Raw genomic sequence first — 9,766 nt, 5'->3', positions numbered from 1 at the left:
TTCTACCCAATCAAAGAGGGCCAGGATGATGGAATGTCATATCCCAATTTACGTTGCATTGTATAAGTCTCTATTTTAAAAGGAAGGAGAGACTTATGTGAGAGAGAGCTACATAGAAAGAAGATAGGGAGGTCTTTAGACCTGAGGGTGGCCATAGCCAACAGCAGACAGCTAACAAGACAACCGTTCTCTCAGTCCTTCCATGGCTGGGAGAGGAATTCCGCAAACACCTTGCGGGAGCTGGGAAGAAGCCTCTGGCAAGCCCGCAGCTGAGAATGAAGCTGCCACTGACCTGGGTTGCAACCCCCTGAAACTCAGGAGCGGTCAACCTGGCGAGGACATCCGGACCCAGATTCCTGTCTCAGAAACTGTAAGATAAAAGTGCATCGTGTTTTAAGTCACTAAGTTTGTAGTAATTTGTTACTCTGCAAAAGATAACTAATCATCACACTACCTAAAACCTGAGAATCACGGCACTGAGGTGGAGAGTGTGGACTCTGGAAAAAAAAAAAAAAAAAAAGATCTGCTTCAACTCTGAGGTCTGCCCCCTTCTCAGCCTTGTGACCTTAGACAACAGCAAAATCTCTCTAAGCTTTTAAAATCTCTTAAATCTTTTTTTAAAAATTATTTATTTATTTGAGAGAGAGAGCAAGAAAATGCACAAGCGGCGGGGAGGGGCAGAGGGTGAGGGAAAAACAGACTTCACCCTGAGCAGGGAACCCTGGGATCATGACATGAGCTGAAAGCAGCCGATTAACTGACTGAGCCACCCAGACGCCTCAAAGCTATTCCTTCTTAAGGATACATGAAACCCATGATGGGATAGTTAAAAATTGAGATGAAGGGGGGTGGAAAAAGCCAAAAAAACAAAAAACAACAACAAAAAACAGGATTGTAGCACAATGTGCCAACTCCCAAGTTAGCATCCTGTGTTTTTTTTTTTTTTTAAGATTTTATTTATTTATTTGACAGAGAGAGATCACAAGTAGATGGAGAGGCAGGCAGAGAGAGAGAGAGGGAAGCAGGCTCCCTGCTGAGCAGAGAGCCCGATGCGGGACTCGATCCCAGGACCCTGAGATCATGACCTGAGCCGAAGGCAGCGGCTTAACCCACTGAGCCACCCAGGCGCCCTTTTTTTTTTTTTTTAATTCAGAGCTCTAAGCATCGTTTAGAAGTTCGCTTATTTGCGTAACCATTTATTTAATGCCAAACTCCCCGTTTCAAAAGTATAGAAGTTCAGGAATCTTTTGTTTTTGTTTTTGTTTTTTTAAGAGTATCTCAAACCTATAACACAGTATTAGGCACAGAGGCACTTGAATATTTGTCGATGAATGCATGCGTAAAAGAGAATTCAGGAAAGAAGCTAAGGAACAGGGGTGCCTGGATGGCTCAGTGGGTTAAGCCTCTGCTTTCAGCTCAGGTCATGATCTCAGGGTCCTGGGATTGAGCCCCACATCGGGCTCTGCTCAGCAGGGAGCCTGCTTCCCCTTCCCTCTCTCTGCCTGCCTCTCTGCCTACTTGTGATCTCTTTCTCTGTCAAATAAATAAATAAAATCTTAAAAAAAAAAAAAGAAAGAAACTAAGGAACAAGGGTATTGTAATCAACTGACTGACATTTACTATGAATAGAGTGAAAATTCAAGACAATATTTCTTGGCTGCTAATGAGAAACAAAAAAGCAAAAAACAAACCAAAAGTCAGCAAAACCAAACCAAACCAGGGCACCTGATCAATTACGCCAATCAGAACATGTTGCTCCTAAGAAGTACAACCATTCCTGGAATTAAGAAGTGATGAAAACCTCCACAGGGAGGATAGCCCGGGATCCTAGCAGCAATTACCAAAACATCCTCCGTAAAGTATGTGTCATCATGTTTCATGAAGCTGTTTCTGGGTGCTGTCCCATGACACACACTGAGGTGCTCACGGATGAGCGCTGTTAGCCGACAGCAGGTGAGCAGGTGTCTGCTGTTGTGGCCTGATGCAGAGTCCATGTTAGAGTATCTGTAAGAGCAAATAGTAGTATTCCCTGGCAACTCCCAACAGCCCTGACTCAGCCAGTGTATCCTACACTTGCGTGCTGAAAAGCTTTCAGACGTGCTGTGAAATTGTGTCCAATATCTGGAACACTACCTGTGGTTATAGCAACTGAACACTGAGCCAAGTGGGTCAGAGGACACCGTGGAGAGGGAGGAACAACTGACGAGCAAGACTGAAGGAAAGAGGAGCCAGTGGCTGCTGGAACCAGCTCCAGAAAACAGATGATGCTCATGTCTTTCCAAGTTCATGCTCAGGGACTTCATGTTGTTGGCTTAAAAGCAGCCTTGGTGGGAGTATTCACACTACAGAAGTCATCTGAAACTACACATTAAGGTTTTCTTTTCCCCTCAGTGAGCTGGTTTACCAGTCCCCTGCTGGAGGTAGCTTAAAGTGAAGCATGGACTGGATAAAGACTGGAGGAGAAAGGTGTTTATTTCATATATGAGAGCATGGGTAGAGCCGAGGACAGTCCTCTTCACATGGCTCCAGAGCACAGAGGAAGTCGGGTGGATAACTTGCTAATTGAAGACCCCTGTGTACCCTGTACACTGTAAGACAAGGTTGTGCTGTTGTGGTGGACAGTGTTGTTATTGTTCACAACTTGTTTAGTGCCATTTTGAGCCTTTTAATTCCTTTGAATTAGTCTGCCAAAATTTCCGTGCCAGCGAAGTCTCCCAGCTCCCCAGGACTTGAGGAAGATGAGAGAGAAAACAATTGAACAGCGACCCATTCACTAAAAGGACACACACTCCACGATAAGTCTAAAGTGGTAGGTGCAGATCTGTCTTTCAGCTGATCTCAAGTCTCCAGTGTTTCTTTTTGAAAGAGAATCTCCTTGTCCTGAGGTCTGATCTGGTGTACCAAGTGATATATTTCTCAGACAACATGGCTTCTCAGTGCGAGCCAACTACTTCATCTGGTGTGAACCACAGAACCAGCCATCTGTTCCAGGGCTGGAAGCAAAACTGACGGTTGGCCCTAATGATGGATAAAATAACACTGTACCTTGTGATAACTTCAGGGGATTTTTAGTGGAGATTTTTGACTTTACCCAATTTTTAAACCCCTGAATAAGACATGATTCCTTGTCTTGGAAGGTAGGCAGAAAATCCCGAGCAGGATCTTGGCCTACAAAGCAGCTGTTGTATTTCTGGGTGAGCTCAGAACCGCATGACTCAGGAAACCTAGCTGGAGGTAGGGTCCTTTTAGCATCCTCCCGTGAAAGTTGGGAGAACTATGGAAAATGTGTGCTTGAATGGAAGACCGTGCCATTACCACACAGAGGAGAGTGGGACAGATAATCCTTTCAGGTAATCAAAGCTTAAAGTGCCTACATTGGGAAGTACCACCTTGCTCACAAAAAAAAAAAAAAAAAAAAAAAAAAAAATCAGCATTTCATTATATAACTGTCGGTGTAGATATCAACACCCTCACACAGACAGCAAAGTCAATTTCCTTTTCTTTATTTCCCTGATTGGTTTTCACATGACGGTACAATATGCAGACATTACCCTGATGGTATTCTATATATTTTCTATCATTCTCATTATACTGGCCTAAACAGGACTTCAAAACAGAATCGTTAAACACGCCCATCTACAGGAGAGGATTTGGTACCAATGAAGACAAAAAGTGCTGGCTGTGGCCTCCGGGTCCAGAGAATAGCAGATAACCAAGATTGTGGAGAAGAATTATTTATGTCATAATTTTTTACCTTTCATATCTATTCCTATCTTTTCTGCTTGCCTGGCACTATTTAACAGAGAGAAAACGGGCAAAATGATGTGTCCAAAATGGCCATTCAGTACCTATCAATTATAATATTGATTTTAATGACTCCTCAGAGTGTGTGGAGGACTTGATATAAATTTTAGTTACAGAGCTCCCTGACCGATTAAAATACTTAAGCCACCAGAGGCTTCTGAAGGAAAAAAAGCAACCTAAAATTTTCCATTCGATTTAAAAGTCTATACCCCAACCATTACACAGTCTTCTTGGGGTGGGGGTGCCCTGCCTGGTCTTAGGATTGTGGATCTGACTGGGCTGGTTGAAGAATATTCATGTAGCACCAAGGGATCTTGTGGGCTCACAGAGTGACAGGATTTCCTGTCTCCATAGGGGAAAGAAAGCAGGTTCTGAAGGAGAGATCTGAAATAAGGCAGCTTTAAAGGGACTATGAGAACACCGCCTCCTCTGTTCCTGGGAGGTCGGGAAACTACTCTTTATTGCTGGGGGTAAGACCAATCGTGGGTAGGCGGAGAGTGAGACAAAAACACAATTTAAACAATATTTGACTCATAATGTTTAGAAACAATATTAGGGATAGCTAACATTTATTACAACGGCTTTCAAGCTTTTTGACTGTGCTTCTGGTGAAAAAGGCATTTCTCAGGATCTATGAACATAAATATGAATATATACAAAGCCAACCTATGTTTCGTAAAACCACACACTGACATTTTCTATTCTGTGTTTCTAAATGCTGGTTATGACCCAACCAATTGATTTCATGACTCACTAGCACATCGCGGCCTGCCGTCTCAAATACCGATTTATTGTGTGCATGTGATGAGCAAAGCTGTGAAGACCCAAATGATGGCACTGTGGGTAAAATGGCTCTGCTGCCAACAGGCAAGTTTCTTCACTGTGCTTCAGTTTCCTTGTCTGGAAGGTGTCGTTGATATCTCAGGAAGCTGCTGCGATGATTACACTAGATAATACGAATGTATATTTATATATTATATAAATAATTAAATTATATAACACATATAAAACTCCTAGATCAGTACCCAGCACATAGTAAGCATTCCATAGATGTGGACTCCTTTGTCACTTACCTGTGGCCACAATAGTGCAATGATAAATCATCCTCAAGTTCTAAGGCAAATTTATTTGGTTCATAGTCTAATGGGGTTTGGGATCTGTGAGGTTTAGCTGGCTATTGGCTGATTGGCTCTACTCCATGTGCCTCACCTTCCAATAGAAGAGCTCATCCTCCAACAGAAGGCATGTCTTGTCATGGTGATGGAAGAGAGAGAAAGCTATAGCAAGTTCCGTCTCCCAAGCATCATGTCTGGTAACATCCACGGGCTAGAAGTGACAGTCACAGTGGGAGGTCACTATAGTCACAAGGTTAAGGGCATGGATAGGTAGGAAGGAATGAAAAGTTAGGGTCTTTTTTTTTGCCATTAACCAGAGGTATGATGATGATTGTGGAATCTCTCTCTTTCTCTCTCAGGTTGGTGCTTTATATAAATCTGTTTAATCTGTGTAAATCCTGACAATAATCCATTACTACAATAAAGATTCTTGATTGTAAGTGACAGAGTACCCATAGGAACAATTTCAAGCAAACATTGATTTAACTGGGAAGCAAACCATTTAAGGTTACTTAACATGTCTGAGCTGTGGCAAGGTTGGATATGGGGACTCAAATGTGATCTTGGATGCTCTCTTTCCATCTCTCAAATGTTCCATCTCAGCTTCAACCTTGAAGTTCCTTATAGCAATTCCAGGTTTAAATCCTCCTCATAGCTTGCAACTCGGGGGACCAACCACCATGATGTGTCTAGGATTGAGAGGTTTCCTGGGTTGTGGGAACCTCAGTGCTAAGACTGAGCAAGCTCTGAGCAAATACAGAAGAATTCGTCACCCTACTTGCAATTCCAGAGGTAACGAAGGCATCTTCCCAATGGATGAGGCAGAAAAGTCCTTTGGTGGTCCTTCATTAGCTGGGCCTGGATCATATGTCTATTCCTGAACTGATTTAGATCATGACCAAGAAGATGGAGCCTCTACACAAGATTAGGTCATTTTCCAACCTATTTTGGGGTTAACTCTGAATCTTATAAAAAGTGGGTAGAAGAGAAAGATAACGAAAGGGAAGGATCCAGGATACACAATGAAAGTCACTTAAATTCTGTTGTCCCCATTTTATAGACAAGGAAATAGAGTCTCTGAAGGGTTGAGTGACTTTCCATGGTCACATTATCAAAAAGAAAAACTGAGCCAAGGTTTGAACCACGATCTCTCTTCTGGCTTTAAAGCCTATATTCTTTCCAGTGCCTAGGGCTGCTTGCCTAAAGCAGTCACAATACAAATTTCCTCAAAGCCCAATGTAGCACTTAAAAAACAAAACTATACTTACTAAAATAGTGAGAAACTGTAAATACCCTACTTTGAAACTCACAGGGGAAATATACAGAAATAAAGGCCACTTGTGGAAAATTACTCCCCAAGAATTTTTTTGCTGACATATGAACAACTCAAAATTGGACAACTTAAAAATTCTTTTCACTGAAACATGAACAATTGGTTGCACAAATTAAAAGGTTTTTAGGTGGGGGGCCTGGATGGCTCATATGGTTAAGCATCTGCCTTCAGCTCGGGTCATGATCCCAACCAAGGTCCTGGGATCGAGCCTGGCATCGGACTCCCTGCTCAGTGTGGAGACTGCTTCTCCCTCTCTCTCTGCCATTCCCCCCAGCTTGTGCTCTCTGGATCTCTCTATCTCTTTGTCAAATGAATAAAACAAATAAGACCTTTATAAAAAAGGTTTTTAGGTGGTATTCCCATTTGTGCAGAGGTACCAGAAAAATCCCTCCATCCCCCATAACCATTGAGGGAGATGGAGAAGGATTGCCATTACACACATTTGTGTCAAGCTCACGTTCCATTGGCTCCTGACAGTTAAGAAACCACTTCCTGCCGCCCCCCACCCCCAGGAGCCATTGCCCACATTCAGCCACAACCTATCCCTTTTGAGTAGGGAAATACTTTGGACCATCCCTATTTGGGGATCCCAGAGGAGGAGGACCGAGAGTCCTGTTGCTTAGACTAAGAGAGAATAGGACTCTCCTTGTCCATTCTTCATGGACCTCTCCAGTCCTTGCCCAAAATAACCCTCCAGGCCTTCTGAGAGATGAGCATCAGCCAGAGCTGACAGTTGGTGGTTTGGGCGGCGCAGTCTGGACGTGCTGGAGAAACACCACATCGTTCATCCCAACCATGCTGAGTTTGCCAGAGTAAAACTGGCCAGCACTCTGTGTACGAACTAGAATAAAAGAACAAATGGTCTTCATGTCCTCTGTGGGTTCTAAAAACCACGGCTGCTTGTCCCAGCCATGAATCGTGAACAGTAGCCGCTGTCTGTGGCCGGAAGACAGATGACCCTGCTAAGCTGGATGGGAGAAATGACAGCTCATTGTTCTTTCCAGTCTCAACGGTGCACAGAGCAAGTCACCCCACCAGCAGCAGAGGTGAAGATAAATAGCTCCGGCCTGAGTGTTTGTCTACCGAAAAGAACCAAGAGTGGTAAGAGAGAGGCAGAGTAATTGTCATGGAGACAATGTTTTGAAAAATAATACGGGAAAACCCTTAAACACCCCACTTCATTGTTTTATCCAGTAGTTGTATTAAAATAAAAAACAAGAACAAAAAAAACCAACAACCAGCATTTATTTATCAAAGACATTGAAAACTATAAAAATGTTGGTGAGTGGACAAAAGTACACCTTAACGTGAAAGTTCTATAAAGTGATAGAGATCCAAGAGGAAGGAGAAAAATATTTTTTGAGCACCAGCTCGGTGCCCATCCCCTTCTATTTATTTATTTATTTCTATTTATTTATTTCTCCTCACCTACTGTGAGGTAAGCCTCACATCTGAGTGGTACAAAGGAGAAATTACACACACACAGGGTAAAATTCCTAAGAGCACACAGCTAGTAAACAGGGAACTAGAATTTGCCTCCATGGCTGTTTGACTGAAATCCCATGAAAATACAATTCAAGAGCCAGGTGATTTGTTCTTGTAATGGATCGTCATCTTTCCAACTGCTTCTTTATCTTCCTGTCCCTGGGGTTGCTAAACAGTAGTCTGCAGATAAACACAGCTGGCTCAGTTGAAGAACATTCTGGAAGCATTTTATTGTGTGTGTTCACTATTCTCTGTGGCTTTCTCCAAGACCCCCGCAAAGGTGAGATCGCACGTACCACATAACAGCCATGACTGGGCAGGTAAAAACTTCATCGTGACCTGTGTCCCCCAGCAGGGACTTTGGAGAACAAGTGTTCCCTTTCAACATTATTAGCTGGGCCAGTCAGGACTGCCACTGTTGAACACGGACGATTACTTTTTTCTTTGCCAAATCAGGGACTGAGGATCCAAAATATTAATGACAGTGCAAAAATCACCTGCTGCACACTACACGAGCCTGTGAAGACCACCACAGTTATTCCTTCTGTTTATAACAAGCAGCCATGAGACGTGTCAAAACAGAATAAAAGCCATCCGCACTTAGGAGTTGATGTTAACCCATCCAGCTACATGTGTGCTAGAGGATATAATGGGTCTCATTGCAGGCAAGTAAGACTTGTAAGTCCTATTCTCATTAGAGAAGGCAGCAGTGGATAATTTGTACCTATAAAGGTAATTTAATGTGTGCATATAATTTCCTTCAGAGCCTCTGCAAAAAGTATGTAGAGTCTAAGAATAAAAAGCTATTGTGCATGTTAGAAGGTTGCTGTTGGATGAGATAATTCCATAATATTTATTCTATTGGGTCAGCTTCATTGTTTGGCAGTAATAACCTAAAACATGCCCTTTGAAACTTACCTGAGGCCAGAGCTAGTCCTTTGATGGAAAACAAATTAGGCTTCTTGAGCTTAGACTGTATGGTGTCTGGAGACCTGAAGCAAATTTAAGACCTCTTGTTTTTCCCTAGGACAGTTCATCACTAAGGTAGGCTTTTAATCAATGTTTATAGAATGAATGAAGGAATGAGACATTTGTGACTGTTTATAAGTTTAGTTCAATAGGTACCACGTATTTCTTCTTAAATTATTAAATCCTATTTTGTGGGGTAGCCTCTAGGTAACGCACACAAGACTGACACCTCTTCCAGTGAGGTTTCTTATATAAAGATGTCTGGTGTTTTAGCTGGATCCTGGAGACAAAGCCATGCTGAATACGGACAGCACATATCCACCATTCTTCTCTCCTATATCCTTGGCAGACATTGCTGTCAACACCAATTTCTCCCTGGCCTCAACACCCTTCACAGTCTGGCCATCCTGGCAGCTCCCCCCAGTTGGCTGGATCTGGCAAAATAGATCAAACTACTGACTCTCCTTAAGCTGGGATTTCCTTTTGGGATAGAAAAATGAGAGTTTATCTAAGGGCACATAATAAAACCAATGGGTGAATTTAGATTTCCTACCCAAGATGAGATTCTACTGGCAACACAGTTCTCTTACAAGATAAAGGTAGTTCTGCTGTTTCATTTTAGGAATGGAACAAGGTTAAAACTGTGGGGTCTGCTTGATCCATCCAATCTCTTACAGCCAGCTTCCAAGTGGTTCTGGGCACTTAATGCAAAGTTGTCCCTGCTCATTGTGAATGGAGCATATCATGAGATACAATAAATACACTATAAGGACTAGATCCTAGTATTTCTAAATGTGCAGTCTACTACAATGCAACCAGGAGACAACAAATAATACCAGAATAATTATAGAACTTTAGAATTGAAGGGGCCTTAGCAATGACCTTGTTCAGCAGTTTGCAAGCACTCTTGGCTTTGGGACTCCTTTTCAGGCATGAACAATCTATTTCAGGCCAGTGAGAGCCTCCTAGGGACATTGGGAACAAATCGATTGGGAGAGATAAGCTGTCTTCCTGTGGGACTGCAAACTCAGGGGATCATGTAAGCTGGAGTTGCTGTGAG

This window comes from Mustela erminea, chromosome 1, assembly GCF_009829155.1.
Source record: "Mustela erminea isolate mMusErm1 chromosome 1, mMusErm1.Pri, whole genome shotgun sequence".
NCBI classification, from domain to species: Eukaryota; Metazoa; Chordata; class Mammalia; order Carnivora; family Mustelidae; genus Mustela; species Mustela erminea.
This window is presented reverse-complemented; position numbering follows the sequence as displayed.